This window comes from Ceratotherium simum, chromosome X (genome assembly GCF_057802395.1).
Source record: "Ceratotherium simum simum isolate JZ-2026a chromosome X, ASM5780239v1, whole genome shotgun sequence".
NCBI classification, from domain to species: domain Eukaryota; kingdom Metazoa; phylum Chordata; class Mammalia; order Perissodactyla; family Rhinocerotidae; genus Ceratotherium; species Ceratotherium simum.
The window spans coordinates 41,057,417-41,076,473 of record NC_141940.1 but is presented as its reverse complement, the minus strand read 5'-3'; the positions used below and the strand labels follow the sequence as shown (position 1 = coordinate 41,076,473).

Below are 19,057 nucleotides of genomic sequence, written 5' to 3'. Positions count from 1 at the left end.
GGTTAGCATGTTTGTGTGAGTTAGTGAAGGGGCATCAGTTTTTCACTGCTAGTTAGCTAATGGGTTGAATGCATTGCTGTGAGTGAAATATGAACATGACTATAAGTGCATGTGAGTATACATTCTTCCATGAGTCAACATTTGAGTTTCACGGTGGATGTGAGCACATTTTTGTGAGAGCATCCATGTAAGCACGTTCCTGATCTTCACAACATTAATGTGCATGTAAGAGTGGGAGCATTTGAGTATATATATTTGAGTCCCTGTGTGAAAGAATTTGTGGGCACGGACATGTGATTGAGTGAATATTTGAGCACATTTGCGTGAAGGAGTGAACGGGTCTGTGTGCGTGTGTGAACGTATATGTTTCTTTGAATGTGAGCAATGTTGTGGGCATATTGGAATGAGTGACTACTTCAGTGTGTTTTGAGAGTGAGTGAATGTGTGAACACGTGTAGGAATGTGAGCACGCCTTTTATGACAGTTTAAGGTGAGCCTGTTCAAGGGTAAGTGTGTAAGTGAGTGTAAATTTGTGCTTCACAAGTGAATATTTATGTGTCTCATCTCTATCAATGAGTATGATAGCATGTAGCATCCTCTTAGCCTACTGGTGTGAAATGAGCTGGTAAGTGTGCTTTTCGTGTGAAGTAGATAACATATGACTATATTTGAATAAGGTAATTTGTGAGCATGTCTGTGAGTGAATGTAACAGTTTTTATGTAACGAAGTGTATTGGTGAGATTCTCAGTGAGGTTAGATTCTTGTGCAAGTTACTATGTGAGCATGTTGGGTTTGCGATGATGATGATTTGCATGGGAATGTGAATATGTGAGTGTGTGCATACCAGTGCAATGAGTGTCTCCAGTGTGAACCTGTAATCACTTTCCTGTGTATATGTGAATGTGTGATTATGCTTCTGTGAGTGAGCTATGAGGTGTTTTTTCTGAGTGCGAGAAAGTATGACCATCAGGGTGTTAATAAACGTGTGTAGGTGTATTTGCGTGAGTCAATTTTTCAGTATGTACATTTGTGTGAGTGAATTGTAAGCGTGCTAATATGAGTAAGGGAATGTTTGTGCATCTGAATTTATTTGAGGACGTAAGTTCGTGAGAATGTGTAAACATACACATAGGAGCACGTGTTGGGTTGACAACAGTTCAGTGCTGACTTAAAGTTTTGTGTCTTTTAACATCCATGTTTCATGGTGGACGTGAGCATGTTGTGCAAGCATCCATGTGAGCATGTTGCTGATATTCACAATGTTAATGTGCATATGTAAGTGAATGTGTGAGTGGGAGCGTCTGAGTATACATATTTGCATCCCTGTGTGAATGAAATGGTTGGCCTGATGCAAAGACTGAGCAAACATTTGAGCATGTTTGTGTGATTCAGTGAATGTGTCAATGTGGGCATCCGCATGTATATATATCTATGAAGATGAACAATTTTCTGGGCATATTTCAATGTGTGAATGCTTCAACATGTTTGTGTGATTGAGTGAATGTGCATCAGGTCCATTGCCGGGAGTTAGTTAACGGATGAGGATATTTGTGTTAGTGGAATATGAATGAACTGAGGAACGAAAGTGCATAGGAGTGTATTTTCTTCAGGGGAGAATATCAGAGCTGACTGGAGGATGTGAGCACGTCGGTACGTAATTCTCTATGTGAACATGTTGCAGATAATAAAGAGTGTTAACCTGCGTGGTAAGTGAGGGAGTGAGTGGGAGCATCCAAAAGTATAAATTTGTATAAACACGTGAGTGAATCTACAGGTATGGTCATGCGATTGAGTGAATGCTTGAGCACGCTTGTGACCAGGAGGGAACATGCCATTAGGTACGTGTGAATGTCTAAGTGTCAGTGAATGGGAGTGAATTAATGGGCAGGTTTGTTTTGTGAGTGATTGCATGAGTGTATGCATGTGAGCACATCTGACTGGACAATGCATGTGTGAGCCTGTAAATGGGTGAGAGTGTTCACTTGGATAAAAATTTGCATACTTAAAGTGAACACTTACATATGCCCACCTCTATAAGTGAACTTGTGAGAAGACAAATCATGTTAAGCATATTTGTGTAGAGTGGATGGGCAAGTATGCCTTCTTGTGATCTTTGTAATATGTGACTATACAGCAGGAAGATAATTCGTGCCCACGAGTGTGATTAAATGTAACGCGTTTTATGTAAATGAGTGAATCGGTGAGCTTCTACGTCAATGGGAGCACGTATGTGTGCAATTATGTTTGTGACTAAGGTAATGTTCATGACAAGGAAAACTCGCATGGGCAAATGAATGGGAGGATTTTCACGTATAAACACAATGAGCATGTCTGGAACGTGAGTGATTTTTTAATTACTCTCATGTGTGAGTGATGGTGTCAATTTGGTCAGTGAGTGGGGCACGGGAAATTGACCGTCAGTATACGAATGTTGATGGGTGTGAGGGTGAATATATGTAAATCGGTGTTAACATCAGTAGGTAAATATGTCACTATGTACATTTGAGTAGCGAACTGGAAACCTGTTAAGCTTAGGGAATGAAGGGGTGAATGCACACATACGTGTGAGCTTCCTGCTTCATAACTGTGAACGTGTGAACTCACACATCTGAGAGTGTGTAACTAGGGAACGATTTGAGTGTTCATGTAAATGTTTGCATGCGTTCAAGTGCATCCCTGAATTCGTGACCATGTGCATAGCTGTTAGCATGTTTCTGTGAGTGGGTGAATAGGTATCAGATTCACTGTTTCCTTCTAGTTAACCTAGTGTGAGCATATTGGTGCCAGTGAAACGTGAGCACCAACATGCTGGGACATGCGAGTGTATTTTCCTATGTGACTAAACGGCTGAGATCCCAGGTGGACCTGAGCATGTTTGTGTGCATAAGTCCACGAGAGCATCTCCTGGATTTTGAGAATGTGAATGACATGTGTAGTGAAGGTGTGAGTGGGAGCCGCTGAGCATATCTATCTATAGCCCAGTGTGAGAGGATTTGTGGGCATGGTCATTTGATGGAGATAATGTTTGAGCATGTTTGGGGGAAAGACTGAATGTGCCAGGGCGTGCGTGTGAATGAATAAGAGTTTTCGAACGTGAATGTGTATGTGTGAGACTGCTCATTGGAAAGAATGATTTCTCAGGAGTAACTCTGCATGCTTAAAGGGAACATGGTGTACTCACCTGGACACATGAATCTATGAGCATGTGAATGTATGTTAACCTAGTTTGGAGTAGCCAGAGAGTTTGTTTTCCAAGTGATCTTGTTCATTTGGGAATATATTTGTATAAGGAACTTGTGAGCATGAGTGTGATTGAGTGCGACTGTTGGTATGTAAGGTAACTGAGATAACTGGAAAGCTTCTTGGTGAGTGTGACCACCTCGGAGAAAGTTATTGTTTTGGACCATTAAATTTGCGTGCATAAGGGAATGTGTGTATGAAACTGCAGTGTGTATACCTGAAGTGTGAGTTAACTGGTAATCCCCTTCCTGTGTGTGAATGAATACGTCATTAAGGTCATGAGAGTGAGCAAGGTGTGGGAAATTTTTCGTGCCTGAATGTGTGACCATTTGGGTGGGAATGCATGTTAGCACTTGTCATATGTGGGTAAATTTGTCAGCACGTGCATCTGCAGAGTGAAGTGTAAGCGTGTTAATGTGAGCGAGTGAGTGTGTAAGCGTGTGTGTACATGGGAAGGGACATGTGTCTTCTTTAGAGTGAATATGTGAGACTCTCCATCTCAGAGTTTCCTCTCAGGAAGGTTTGTGTGCTCAAGCATAAGTTTAAACGTGTGACCATGTACATGGATGTTAGCATGTTTGTGCAAGTCAGCGAACGGGCATGAGTTTATCAGCACTGGCTTGCTAACGAGTTGAGTGCATTTCCAGGAGTGAAAAAGGAACCTGAGTGTAGGTGCACGGGCATGTACATTCTCCCCTTAGTCAATATGCGAGCTTCACAGTGGACGTGAGCACGGTTTAGGGCGAGCATCCATGTGAGCATGTTCCTGATGTTCACAACGTTAATGTGCATGTGAGAGTGAATGTGTGAGCGGGAGCAACTGACTATGTATATTTGAGTCCCTGTGTGAATGAATTTGTGGGCATGATCATGTGATTGATTGAAAAACTGTGCATGTTTGTGTGGAGGAGTGAACGTGTCACTGTGTGTGTGAATGTATATGTGTCTTCGAATGAAAGCAACTTTGTGGGCATATTTGAACGGGTGACTACTTGAGCATATTTTGTGAGTGATGGATGTGTGAGCCTGTGTCTGAATGTGAGCTCGTCTTTCTATGACAGTTTCAGTGTGAGCCCGTTCAAGGGTGAGTGTGTAATTCAGTGTAACTTTGTGCTTCTCGAGTGAATTTTTATGCATTCTCATCTCTATCAATCTATTTGTTAGCATGGAAAATCTGGTTAGCCTACGGGTGCCAAATGAGCCAGTAGGTGTGCTTTTCCTGTTACCTTTGTAACATATGACTATATTTGAATAAATTAATTTGTGAGTATGTGTGTGAGTGAATTTAATGGTTTTATGTAACTAAATGCATTGGTGAGATCCTCAATAAAAGTAGGTCCTTGTGCAGGTTAATATGTGAGCATGCTGGGTTTGTGATGATGAGGAGGCGCATGGGAATGGGAATGTGTGTGTGCGTATAGGTGCCGTGAGTGTCGGCATTGCGAAATGGTAAGCACTGGCACGTAATGAGGGAATGTGTCTCATGCTTATATGAGGGAAGTATGAAGTACTTTTTGTGAGTGTGTGGATGTCTGACCATCATGGGGTGAATATATGCTTGTAGGTGTATGTGTGAGTCAATGTTTCAGTATGTACATTTGAGTGAGTGCCTTGTGAGCATGTTACTAGAAGTAAGGGAATGTTTGCGCATGTGAACTTATTTGAGCACGCAGTTTCATGGGAGTAAATGTGTGAACTTACACAGAGGAGCATGTGTTGGGTTGACAACATTTCAGTGCTGACTTAAAGTTTTGTTGCTTTTAAGGTGTTATGTTTCATTGTGGATGTGAGAATGTTTTTGCACGAGCATCCACTTGAGCATGTTCCTGATTTTCACAATATTAAAGTGCATGTGTAAGTGAATGTGTGAGTGGGAGCACGTGAGTGTAAATATTTGCACCCCTGTGAGAATCAATTCGTTGGCATGGTCCAATGACTAAGCAAATCCTTGAGCATGTTTCTGTGATGGAGTGCTGTGTCAGTCTTGGCAATCCCGTGGATCTGTATCTGTGAATAGGAGCGATTTTCTGGATGTATTTCAACGCATGAATGCTTCAACGTTTTGTGTGAATGAGTGAATGTGTATCAGGTTCATTGTGTTAGCTAGTGAACAGGTGAGGATATTTGTGTGAGTGGAACATGAATGAACAGATGAATGAAAGTGCATAGGTGTGTATTTTCGTCTAGGGGTAAGTATTTGAGTTGACTGGAGGATGTGAGCGTGTTTGTATGTCAGTGTCTACGGGTACATGTTCCTGATTTTAAAGAGTGTTAATGTGCATATATAAGTGAGGGTGTGACTGGGAGCATTCAAAGGTGTATATTTGTATCCCTGTGTGAGCAAATCTATAGGTATGGTCATGCGATTGGCTGAATGTTTGAGCATGCTTATGTCCAGGAGGGAACATGCCATCAGGTAAGTGTGACTGTCTGTGTCTGTGAATGGTAGTGAATTGCTGGGCAGGTTTGTGTGTTTTGGGAGTGATTGAATTAGTGTTTGTTGTGAGCTCATCTCTCTGTACAATGCCTGTGTGAGCCCATAAATGGGTATGATTGTCCTCTTGGATAGAAATTTGCATAGTTAAAGTGAACCTTTACATGTGCTCACCAGTATAAATGTATTTGTAGGCAAGAGAATAATGTTAAGCATATTCGTCTAGAGTGGATCGGCAAGTATGTCTTCTTATCATCTTGGTAATATGTGACTACATTGGAAGAAGGTAGTTTGTGCCTGTATGTGTGAGCAAATGTTATGGATTTTATGTAAATGAGTGAATCTGTGAGCTGCCATGTCAGTGTGAGCATGTTTTTGTGCAATTATATTTGTGACCATGGTATTGTTCACAACAAGGAAGATCTGCATGGGCAAATGAATGGATCGGTTTGCATGTATAAACACAATGACCATGTGTGGAACATGAGTGAATTTGTAATTACTCTCAGGTGTGAGTGAACGTGTCAACTTGGTCACATCAGTGAATGGCGTATGGGACATTATCCGTAAGCATATGAATGTTTTTGGGTACGAGGGTGAATGTACATAAATATGTGTTAACATGTGTAGGTAATCTGTCACTATGTGCATCTGAGTAGTCAACTGGAAGCATGTTTCGGTTAGAGAAAGAATGTTTGAATGCACACATTCATGGGAGCTTGCTCACTCATAGTGTGAACATGTGAACTCGTATATCTGACAGTGTTGATGTAAATGTCTGCATGTGTTCAAGTGCATCCCTGAATTTGTGACCACGTGCATAGATGTTAGCATGTTTATGTGAGTGAGTGAATATGTGTCAGGTGCGCTGTTTTGATCTAGTTAACCTAGGGTGAGCGTATTAGTCTAAGTGACACAGGAGCACATACGCACTAGGACATATGAGTGTATTTTCTTTTGTGAGTGAATGTTTGAGATCCAAGGCAGATGTGAGCATATTTCAGTGCATACGTACATGTGAGCATCTCCTAAATTTCATGAATGTGAATGACATGTGTAGTGAAGGTGTGAGTGGGAGCTTCTGAGCATACCTATTTGTAGCCCAGTGTGAAAGAGTTTGTGGGCATGGATGGAGTGAATGTCTGAGCATGTTTGTGGGAAGGAGTGAATGTGCCTGTGCATGTACATGAATGCATAAGTGTTTTTGAATGCGAATGACATTTTGAGCATCTATGTGTGAATATTTGAGAGTGTTTTGTGAGTGAGTGAATGCATGAGTGTCCACATGACTGAGTGCAAGAGTGTATCTGTCAGAGTGTTCATTGGGAAGAGTGATTTCTTGGGTGTAAATTTTCATGCTTAAAGGGAATATGCTGTGCTCATCTGGATACATGAATTTAGAAGCATGGGAATGTATGTTAACCTATTTCTGATGAGCCAGTTATCTTGCTTTCCAACTGATCTTGTTCATTTGTGAATATATTTGAATAAGGAACTTGTGAGGATGTGTGTGATGGAGTGAAACTGTTGGTATGTAATGTAATTGACATAACTGGTGAGCTTCTTGGTGAGTGTGACCATATTTGTATGCAAGTCAATACAGGAGTAAGTTATTGTTTGGGACCATGAAACTTTCCATCGGAAAGGGAATGTGTGTGTAACAGCCATGTGTATACCTGAAGTGTCAGTTAACTTGTAATCCCCTGCATGTGTGCAAATGAATATGTAATTGAAGGTCATGAGAGTGAGTGAGGCACAGAAAATTTTTCGTGCCGAATATGTGACCATTTGGGTGGGAATGGATGTCAGCATTCGTACGTATGTGGGTAAAGTTGTAAGCCTGGGCATTTGCAGAGTGAATTGTAAGCATGCTAATATGAGTGAGTAAATGTGTAAGCATGTGTGTACATGGGAAGGAACAGGTATCTTCTTTAGAGTGAATATGTGAGGCCCTCCATCTCTGAGACTCCTGACAGGGAGGTCTGTGTGCTCTGGCATAAGTTTAAACGTGTGACCATGTACATGGAGGTTAGCATGTTAGCATGAGTCAGTGAACGGGCATGAATTTATCACTGCCAGTTCGTTAATGGGTTGAGTGCATTTCTGGGAGTAAAAAATGAACCTGAGTGTAGGTGCACAGGCGTGTGTGTTCTCCTGTTAGTTCAATATGCGAGCTTAAATGGCAGATGCGAGCATGTTTTAGGGCGAGCATCTGTGTGAATATGTTCCTGATCTTCACAGCGTTCATGTGCATGTGAGAGTGAATGTGTGAGCGGGAGCATCTGACTATATATATTGGAGTCCCCGTGTGAATGAATTTGTGGGCATGATCATGCGATTTTGTGAATACTGGAGCATGTTTGTGTGATGGAGTGACGTGTCAGTGTGTGTGTGAACATACATGTGTCCTTGAATGTAAGGGATTTTGTGGGCGTGTTGAAGTGGGTGATTATTTGAGCATATTTTGAGAGTGAGTGAACGTGTGAGCATGTGTATGAATGTGAGCATGTCTTTCTAGAACAGTCTAAGTTGAGCCTGCTCAAGGGTGAGTGCGCCACTCAGTGTAAATTTGTGCTTCTCAAGTGAGTATATATGCGTTCTCATCCCTATCAATTAATTACTTTATATGTAATGTCCAGTTAGCCTACTGGTGAGTCAGAGCAGGCAAGCGTGCATTTCATGTGACCAAGATCACTTGTTACTATAATCATAAAAGGTAAATTGGGAGCAGGTGTGTGAGGGAACGTAAGAATTCTTACTGTAACCAAGTGAATTGGTGAGAGATCCTTAGCCAGGGTAGGTTCTTGTGCAAGTTAATACGGGAACACATTGTGTTTTCGACGATGATAATTCACTTGGGAAAGTGAACGTGTGAGTGTGTGCATAGAAGTGCATTGAGTTTCCCCAGTCTGAAATTGTCATCGCTTTCAAGAGTGTGAGTCCTCATGTGATTATGCTTCCGTGAGTGAGGGAGGAGGTATTCTGTGTGAGTGCATAAATGTCTGAGCCTCGGAGTGTGAATATATGGGGTCTGGTGTACGTGTGCAAGTCAATTTGTCAGTATGTATGTTTCAGTGAGTGAAGTGTACGCATGTTAATAGCAGTGAGGGAATGTGTGTGCGTCTGAATATATTTGAGCAGGTACCTTTGTGAGAGTGAATGTGTGAACCTACACAAATTAGGGTGTGTTGTGTTGACGACGTGAGTGTTGACGAAAATCTTTGTGTGTTTACAAGTGTAAGTTTCATGCTGGATGTGAGCACGTTTTCGCGTGAGCGTCCACGTGAGCATGTTGCCAATATTCACGATATTAAAGTGCAAGTATCAGTGAATGAGTGAGTGGGAGCATGTGAATGTATATACTTGAGTCACTGCATGAAAGAACTGGTTGGCCTGGTCAAAGGACTGAGTGAATATTTGAGCATGTCTGTGTGACGGACTGAATGTGTCAGCGTGAGCATCTGGATGTGTACGTGTCCATGAACATGAGTGGTTGTCTGGGCATAGTTCAAGGCGTGAATGCTTCAACGGGTGTGGGTGAGCAATTGAATAGCAAGCAAGTTCATGTCTGTGAGCTAGGTAACAGGTGAGGGTATTTGTGTGAGTGAAATATGCAAGAACAGATTAGTGGAAGTGCATAGGAGTGTATTTCCTTCTAGGGGTGAATATTTGAGCTCCATGGAGCCTGTGAGCATGTTTCTCAGTGAATGTCTATGTGAACAGGTTCCTGATTGCTGAGCACCTGAAGGTGCATGTGTAATCAGCGTGTGAGTGGGAGCGTCCAAAGGTATGTATTCATGTCCTCTGTGAGGGACTCTGCCGGCATGGTCGTGTGATCGAGTAAATGAGCACGTTTGTGGGAAGGACTGATGTCACATTGCGTGCATGTGAATGCATGTGTTTCTGAGTGTGAATGAAGTTTTGAGCTTGAGTGTGTGAAGACCGGAGACCGTTTTGTGAGTGAGGGAAAGCATGAGTGTCTGTATGTCCGAGTGCAAGTGTCTATGTGTGAGACCATTCATTGGGAAGGGTGATTTCTCGGGTGTAAATCTGCATGCTTAGTGGGAACACGGTGTGCTCCCCTGGATACATGAATCGCTAAGTACGACAATGTATGTTAGCACATTTCAGAGTAGCCAGACAGCTTGGCTTTCAAGTGATTGTGTTAATGTGTGAATACATTTGAATAGGGAACTTTTGAGTACACGAGAGAGTGAATGCAACTGTTGGTATGTAATGTCACTGAGTGAACGTGGAGCTTCTCGGTGAGTGTGACCATCTTTGTGTGCCAGTGAATATAGGAGTACATTATTGTTTGGGACCATGATATTTTGCATGGGTAAGGGAAGGTGTGTGTATAACTGCCATGTGTGTATCTAACGTGTGAGTTACCTTGTAATCCTTTTCATGTGTGTCAATGAATATGTGCTTAAGGTCATGAGAGTGAGTGAGGTGTGGGAAATTTTTCGTGCCTGAATGTGTGACCATTTGGCTGGGAATGGATGTTAGTATGTGTATGTATGTGGGTAAATTTGTCAGCATGTGCATTTGCAGAGTGAATTGTAAGCGTGCTGATGTGAGTGAGTGAATGTGTAAGCATGTGTATAGATGGGAAGGAACATGTATCTTCTTTAGAGTTAATATGTGAGGCTCTCCATCTCTGAGATTCCTGACAGGGAGGTCTATGTGCCCTAGCTTAAGTTTAAACATGTGACCACGTGCATGGAGGGTTAGCATGTTTGCGTGAGTCAGTGAATGGGCATGAGTGTATCACTGCCAGTTCATTAATGGGTTGAGTACATTTCTGGGAGTGAAAAACGAACCTGAGTGTAGGTGCATGGGCCTGTGTTTTCTGCAGTTAGTCAATATACGAGCTTAAAGGGTGGATGCGAGCACGTTTTAGGGAGAGCATCTGTGTGAGCATGTTCCTGACATTCACAGCCTTCACGTGCATGTGAGAGTGAATGAGTGAGTGGGTGCATCTGACTATATATATTGGAGTCCCTGTGTGAATGAATTTGGGGGTGTGATCATGAGATTGAGTGAATACTGGAGCATGTTTGTGTGATGGAGTGAACGTGTCAGTGTGTGTATGAATGTAGATGTGTCCTTGAAGGTAAGGGACTTTGTGGGCGTGTTGGAATGGGTGCCTATATGAGCGTATCTTGAGAGTGAGTGAACGTGTGAGTGTGTGTATGAATGTGAACATGTCTTTCTAGGACAGTCTAAGACGAGCCTGCTCAAGAGTGAGTGTGCCATTCAGTGTAAATTTGTGCTTCTCAAGTGAATGTGTATGCGTTCTCATCCCTATCAATTAATTAGTTAATATGGAAAGTCCAGTTAGCCTACTTGTGAGTTGTGAGCGGGCAAGTGTGCTTTTCATGTGACCATGAGAACTTGTTACTATAATCACATAAGGTAAATTGGGAGCAGGTGCATGAGGGAATGTAAGAATTCTTACTGTAACCAAGTGAATTGGTGAGAGATCCTTAGCCAGGGAACGTTCTCATGCAAGTCAATACGGGAGCACGCTGTGTTTGTGATGATGATAATTCGCATGGGAAAGTGAACGGGTGAGCATGTGCGTAGAATTGCATTGAGTTTCTGCAGATTGAAATTGTCATCGCTTTCAAGAGCACGAGTCCTCGTGTCATTGTGCTTCCATTAGTGAGGGAGGAGGTATTCTGTGTGAGTGCGTGAACGTCTGAGCTTCGGAGTGTGAATATGTTGTGGTAGGTGTATGTGTGCCAGTCAATTTGTCAGTATGTACGTTTGAGTGAGTGAAGTGTAAGCATGTTAATAGCAGTGAGGGAATGTGCGTTTGTCTCAATATATTTGAGCAGGTACCTTTGTGAGAGTGAATGTGTGAACTTACACAAATGAGGGTTTGTTGGGTTGACAATACATGAGTGTTGACGAAAATCTTTATTCGTTTAAAAGTGTATGTTTCATGCTGGATGTGAGCGCATTTTCACACGAGCATTCACGTCACATGAGCATGTTGCCGATAGTCACGATATTAAAGTGCACGTGTCAGTGAATGAGTGAGTGGGAGCATCTGAGTATATATACTTGAGTAGCTGCGTGAAAGAACTGGTTGGCCTGGTCAAAGGACTGAGTGAATATTTGAGCAAGTCTGTGTGATGCAGTGAATATGTCAGTGTGAGCATCGGGATGTGTATGTGTCTACGAACGTGAGTGGTTTTCTGGGCATAGTTCAAGGCACGAATGCTTCAACGGGTGTGGGTGAGGGAGTAAATGGCAAGCAGGTTCATTGCCGTGAGCTAGGTAACAGGTGAGGGTATTTGTGTGAGTGAAATATGAATGAACAGATGAATGGAAGTGCATAGGAGTGTATTTTCTTCTAGGGGTGAATATTCAAGCGCCAAGGAGGATGTGAGCATGTTTCTCTGGGAATGTCTATGTGGACAGGTTCCTGATTGCTGAGCACCTTATGGTGCATGTGTACGTCCGCATGTGAGTGGGAGTGTCCAAAGCTACGTATTTGTGTCCTGTGTGAGGGACTATGCTGGCACGGTCCTGATCGAGTGAGCATGTTTGTGAGAAAGACTGATATCGCAGTGCGTGCATGTGAATGCATGTGTTTCTGAGTGTGAATGAAGGTTTGAGCTTCAGTGTGTGAATACCAGAGCACATTTTGTGAACGAGGGAAAGCATGAGTTTCCGCATGTCCCAGTGCAAGTGTCTATGTGTGAGACCGTTCATTGGGAAGGGTGATTTCTCAGGTGTAAATCTGCATGCTTAGCGGGAACATGGTGTGCTCCCCTGGATACATGAATCAATAAGTACGGCAATATGTGTTAGCATATTTCTGAGAGCCAGAAAGTTTGGCTTTCAAGTGATCATGTTAATGTCCGAATACATTTGAATAGGGAACTTGTGAGTGTGAGAGAGAGTGAACGCAAATGCTGGTATGTAATGTAACTGAGTGAACGTGTGAGCTTCTTGGTAAGTGTGACCGTGTTTGTGTGCAAGTGAATATAGGAGTAGTTTACTGTTGAGGACCATGAGGACTTGCATGGGTAAGGGAATGTGTGTGCACACCTGCCATGCATGTGTATGAGGTTTGAGTTAACTTGTAATCCCCTTCGTGTGTGTGAATTAATATTTAAGTAAGCTCATGAGAGTGAGTGAGGTGTGGGAAATTTTTCATGCGTGACTGTCTGATCATTTGGGTATGAATGGATATTAGCAGGTGTCCACAAGTTTGTAAATTTCTCAGTATATGCATTTGCACGATGATATGGTAGCATGTTAACTTGTGTGAGGGAACGTGCATGCGTGTGCATACATATGTGAGGATCTATCTCATTATAGTGAACATGTGAATTTGTACATCTGTGAGTATGCTGGCATAAATGTTTGTGTGTTCAAGTGTATGTTTAAATTTGTCACCATGTAGATGGAGGTTAATATGTTTGTGTGAGTTAGTGAATGGGCATCAATTTATTACTCCTAGTTAGTTAATGAGTTGAGTGCATTTCTGAGTGAAATATGAACCTGATCGTAAGGGCATGTTAGTGTATTTTCTTCTGTGAATAAATATTTAAGCTTCATGGTGGAGGTGAGCATGTTCCTTATTTTCACAATGTTTATGTGCATGTGTGATTGATTGTGTGGGAGCATATGATTATATATATTTGAGTCCCTGTGTGAATGAATTTGTGTGCATGATCACGTGACTGAGTTAATAATTTGGCATGTTTGTGTGAAGGAGTGAATCAGTGTGAGCATTTGAATGTGAATGTGTGTATGAAAATGAGCGATTTTGGGGGCATATTTCAATGCAAAAATGTTAAACTTGTTTGAGGAAGTCAATGGGTATCGTTGTGTATATATGTATGTGTCCTCGTAACAGTGTATGTGTGAGCCACCTCTTGGTGTTTCACCCTGAGCATAATTTTGTGTTTAAGTGACTATTTCCATGTTCTCACTTTATGTATGGATGTGAGCATGTTTGTTTGTCATCAGTGTATAACGGGTTTCTTTCATTATCTTGTTTACATGTAAGTATATCTGAGTAACGTAATGTGTGTGTATGTGTGTAAGGGAAAGTAAGTGTTTTATGTGTTGTGGACATTTGTGAGCTTGTTGGTGACTGTATGCATGTTTGTGTGAAAGTTAATCTCTAAGCATGTTTCTGTTTGAGACAATTACAAGTCGCAATTGTAATTGAATGTGTGATTGTGGACCTAGAAACCTAACACCCGTGGTGTATGGATGAGTTTGTTATCATATTCATGTGTGTGAATGTGTAACAATATTCCTGTGAGTCATTGAGTTGTGCACATGTTTGTGTGAGAGAATGTATGTGAGTGTGTATGTCTACTTGTGCGAGTAATTTGTTGATATGTTCATTGGTGTGACTCAATTACAATCATGTTAACATAGGTCAGGGTGTGATTCTTTGCATATATGTGAGTACAGACATTTTTAAAGTGAATAAGTGAACTTGTACATGTCTTAGAGTGTGCTAGCGGTAGAATACTTGAGTGGTGAAGCAAATGTCTGTGTTCATGTGCGTGCATTAAGTTGTGAGCATATGCATGGATGATAGCATTTTCATGTGAGCATATGACTGTGTATTATGTTCATTTTGTGAGCATATTAATGTGTGTGTATACTGCATGGGCAAAATGTGAGGGAGCCAATGCATGACCATGCTCATGGATATGAGTGAAATCGTGAGCATATTTGTGTGAATGAGTGAAAGCATGAGCCTGTGGGTGTGAATGTGTCTGCATTATTGAGTTTTTAGTCAGTGTGTTCGTTTGGAAGAGTGAATGCTATGCATGTTAATGTGAGTGAGTGAGTGTGTGCGTATATGTGAGGATGTACATTGTGAGTGTGAATATGTGAACTTGTACAAGTCTTCTAGTGTGTTTGTGTTTGAATTGTTTGTAGTTGAGTGTTGAATGTCTATGTGCGCATGTGCACGTGTATGTGTGAATTTCTGAGCATGTACACGAATGATGGCATAGTCATGTAAGTGTGAAGGTTTATCGTGTTTAATTCAGTGAGTTTGTTAAAGTGTGAGTACATTGTATGAGTGAAATGTGAGTATGAGTGCGTTAGTGTATCTATGTGTGAGTGAATGTTTGAGCTTTGTGATGAGTTTGATCACTTTTGTGTGAAAGCGTATATGTGAGTATCTTCCTGATTGTGAGCATATTAATGAGCATAAAAAGTGAATGGGTGTGTAGGAGAATCTAAGTATTTATGTCTCCACGTGTGTGAAAGTGTCAGCATGTTCATGTGATTGAGCAACTGTTTGAGCATGTCTGTGTGAGGGAGTAAATCTGTCAGTGTGTGTGTGTGTGTGTGTGTGTGTGTATGGCTGTGTTTCTGTATGAGAGTCAATTCATGAGCATGTTCTTGTGAGTTAATGTATGAAGGTGGTTTGTTAGTACGTGAATGTGTGTACGTGAGCCCGTCTATCAGTAACTGAGCATATGTGAGCCTTTTCTTGGGAGAGTGTTTTATTGTGAAGAAATCTGTATGTTTCAGTGAATATTTTCTGTGTGCTCATCTGTATGAGTGAATTTGTGAGCACTTGCAGGCATGTTAGCCTATTCATGTGTAATGATTGTGTATGTGTATTTTTGTGTGATACCTGAATGTGAGTGTATTTGTATAATGGAAAGTATGCGTCTGAATGAATGTATTACACTTTTGAATTTGAGATGATTTGCGAGCTTCTTGGTAGGTGTAAGTATGTTTCTCATGATGTGCCTATGTGAGTAAATTCTTGTTTGTGACAACGATATGGATAAGTGAATGTGTGATTATGTGTATATAAATGTAATGAGTGTGTCATGTGTGAGTGAATTTGTGATCACATTCATTTGTGATTGAATGTGATAATCCTCGTGTAAGTGAAGTGCGAGTGCATGTTTAAGTGAATGAATGTGTAGGTGTGTGCATATGTGAGTATGCCCACGTGTGATGGTAAATCTGTTGGTCATTTGAGTGAATTGTAAGTGTCCTAAATTAAGTGAGTGGGGGTGTGCACGTGTATATGAGAATGTACATTTGAGAGTGATTATGTCAACTTGTACATGAGTGTGAGTGTGACAATATTTGAGTATTGAAGTAAATATTTGTGTATTCATGTGTGTGCATGAATTTCTGGGCATGTGTTAGCATGATACCATATTGGTTTCTGTACATGAATATGCATTGTGCTTGTTGGTTTCAGCTTGTTAATGTGAGTATATTGTGTGAGTGAAATGTTAGCATTTGGGCATGCATACATGTGAGTGTATATATGTGTGAGTGAAAGTTTGAGCTTTATGGTTAATGTGAGTATATTTGTGTGCAAGTGAATATGTGATCATCTTCCTGATTGTGAGCACGTTAATGTGCATGTGTACATGAAGGGGTAAGTGGAGCATCTGAGTGTACATATTTATGTCCCTGTGTGACTGAATTTGTGAGCATACCTATGTGATTGAGTGAATGTGTCAGTGTGTGCATGGTGAGTGTATCTGAGTCTGTCTACAAATGTGTGTAAATTTGTGAGCATGTTTGTGTGGGTGAGTGAATGTATGAATGTATTTAGTGAGTGCATGAACATTTCAGCATGCATGTGTATGCAAGAATGTGTGTGACAATTTATGTGCGAGTTGGTTTATGGGTGAGAATATTATAGTGTGTATAAATTTATGTGTTTAAGTAGATACTTTGCGTGTGCTCATATGTATGAGTTTGTGAGCATTTACATGTATGTTAGCATGTTTGTGTTTAGTGGGTGTGTGTTTTTTACAATATGTGAGTGGATCTGAGTAAGGTATGTGTGAGTATGTGCATGAGTGCATGTAAGTATTTTATGTGTGGAAGTGAATGTGTGAGCTTTTCAGTGAGGGTGAGCATGTTCGTGTGCCAGTGAATAGGTGAACACGTTACAGTTAGTGACAATGATAATTTGCCTGGGTAAGTGAATGTGTGAGTGTGTGTAACCATGGCAAATGTGTCTTGTGTGTCAGTTAATTTGTGTCTATGATCATGTGTGTGTGAATGGGTGAGAAAGCTCACATGAGTGAATGAGGTGTGGGCATGTTTGTGTGGGTGAGTGAATGTGTGTCCATGAGGGTGTGAATGTATGTATGTCTATGTGAATTATTAAATATATAAATTTGTGTTTTTAGTGACTGAATTGTGTGTTATTGTGAGTAAATGTATAAGTATGTGCATATATGTGAGCATGTTCATTCGTGAGAGTAAACAAGTGAACTGTACATGACAGTGTGGTAGTGTGACAGTACTTGAATGTTGAAGTAAATGTGTGTGTTCTTTTGTATGTGTGAATTTGTGAGCATGTGCATGGATGATAGTGTATTCATGTGAGTAAATGTGTATCGTGTTCATTTGTTTGAGCTTGTTCACGTGTGAGTATGTCATTTGAGTGACTGGTGAGCATATGCATGCATGTGCATTTGAGTGTATCTATGTATGAATGAATGTTTAAACTTCTCGGTAAGTGTGAACATCTCTGTCTGTGAGTGTCTATGTGAGCATGTTCCTATTTGAGATTTTGTTAATGTGTTGTTGAAAGTGAATGGATGAGTGGGAACATCTCAGTGTATATATTTGTGTCCCTATGTCAGTGAATTTGTGAGCATGTTCGTGGGACTGAATGAAGATTTGAGCATGTTTTGGTGAAAGAATAAACGTGTGCATGCCCATATACCTGTGTCTGTGTATATGAGTGAATTTGTGAGCATGTTTGGTGAGAGTAGAAGTATGTTTTGTTAGTGAGTAAATGTGTGAGTGTATGTATATATGTGTGTTGTCACACATATATGTATGTGTGAGCCTGTGGGTGGCTGATGGTGTTTTATTGTGTAAATATGCGTTTAAAGTGAATACTTGTGTATGACCATCTGTGTGAGGGCTTCTGTAAGTACATGCATGCATGTTATCATGTTCGTGTGTAATGAGTGTGTGTTTGTGTGACCTTGTTACCGTGGCAATGTATTTGAGAGGACGGTAATTTGAGTGTGTGTGTGAGTGAATGTGTTTTTATGTGTTGAGTAAATCTGTGATCTTCTTGGACAGCGTGAGCATCTTCACACGCAAGTGAATACGTGAGCATATTCCTGTTTGTGACAATGATAATTTGCAGGGTTACGGAATTTGTGATTGTGTATAAACGTAATGAGTGTGTCTTTTTGTGATTTTGTGATCCTGTTCACGTGCAAGAGTGCATGTATGATAATGCTCATGTGTGTGAGGTGTGAGCAGGTTTGTTTCACTGAGTGAAGGTGTGAGTGTGCAGTGGGAATGTGAGTATGTCTATGTGTTGGAGTAATTGGGTCAGTGTGTATTTTGAGTGAGTGATTGGTAAGTGTGCTAATGTGAGTGAATGTGTGTGTTCATATTTGTGAGCATGTCCATTCCTACGAATGAATGTGTGAACCTGTACATGTGAAAGCCTGTTAATGCGACAATATTTGACTATTGAAGTGAACGTTTGTGTGTTCATGTGTATGCCTGAAATCTGTGAGCATATGCAGGGATATGAGTACGTTCATGTGAGGCAGTGAATGTGTACTGGGTTCATATGTGTGAGATTAATTTGTGAGATTTCTTGTGTGAGCGTAGCGTAACCACATGAGTGGAAGTGCATGTGAGTTTATTCACATGTGAGTGAATGTTTGAGCTTCGTGTTGGATGTGAGCATGTCTGTGTGTGAGTGTATATGTGAGCAGATTCCTTATTTCAAGTGGGTTACTTTGTAAATGAAGGAGTGTATGGGAGCATCTGAGCGTATGCACTTGTGGCCCTGTGGGAGCGAATTTACGTGCATGCTCGTGTGATTAAGTAAATGTTTGAGCAAGTTTGTGTGAACGAGTGAATGTGTCAGTGTCCACGTGAGTGTATCTATGTTGGAGGAGCTCATTGAGAGGACATGACCACTGGTTGACCTGTGAGCTGACCCGGGCAGAGGCTCCTTACCCCCGCCCCTGTCCTTGGAATGTATGTTCTGCCCACCATTCCCACACTAGGAGCCGCTTCAAGGATGTGGCCTTGAGAGAGTAACGTGTTGTCGCGACCACCTGGACTGGATAAGTGACTGAACCCCATTAAGGCCTCTACATAAATTTTTAAGATTCTGGGGGCGGGTGCAGAGATCTACTTGTCTTGCAGTCACCCAAGATAAGCCTCGCGTGTAAGTTCCTTTGCTTATTAAAATTGCCACTTGCCATTCTGGAGAGGTCTGCCTTTCTTTTGTCTCTCCTTGCCTTCCGTGTACAAAGGCCAATTTTGAATTTCACCCGAGGAACTCCCGAGGTGCGAACCAACAATTGGCGAGCCAGCTAGGAGACCAAAGAAATGGATTTTGGGATAGAGACATCCAT

The 19,057-nt window shown here is 41.4% G+C and overlaps 1 protein-coding gene across 7 annotated transcripts in view; it reads right to left on the bottom strand.

Moving 5' to 3' along the window:
- LOC147911829 (uncharacterized) overlaps positions 1-19,057 on the bottom strand; it is a 91,253-nt gene that overhangs the window by 30,564 nt on the left and 41,632 nt on the right. The gene's annotated exons all lie outside the window — the stretch shown is intronic.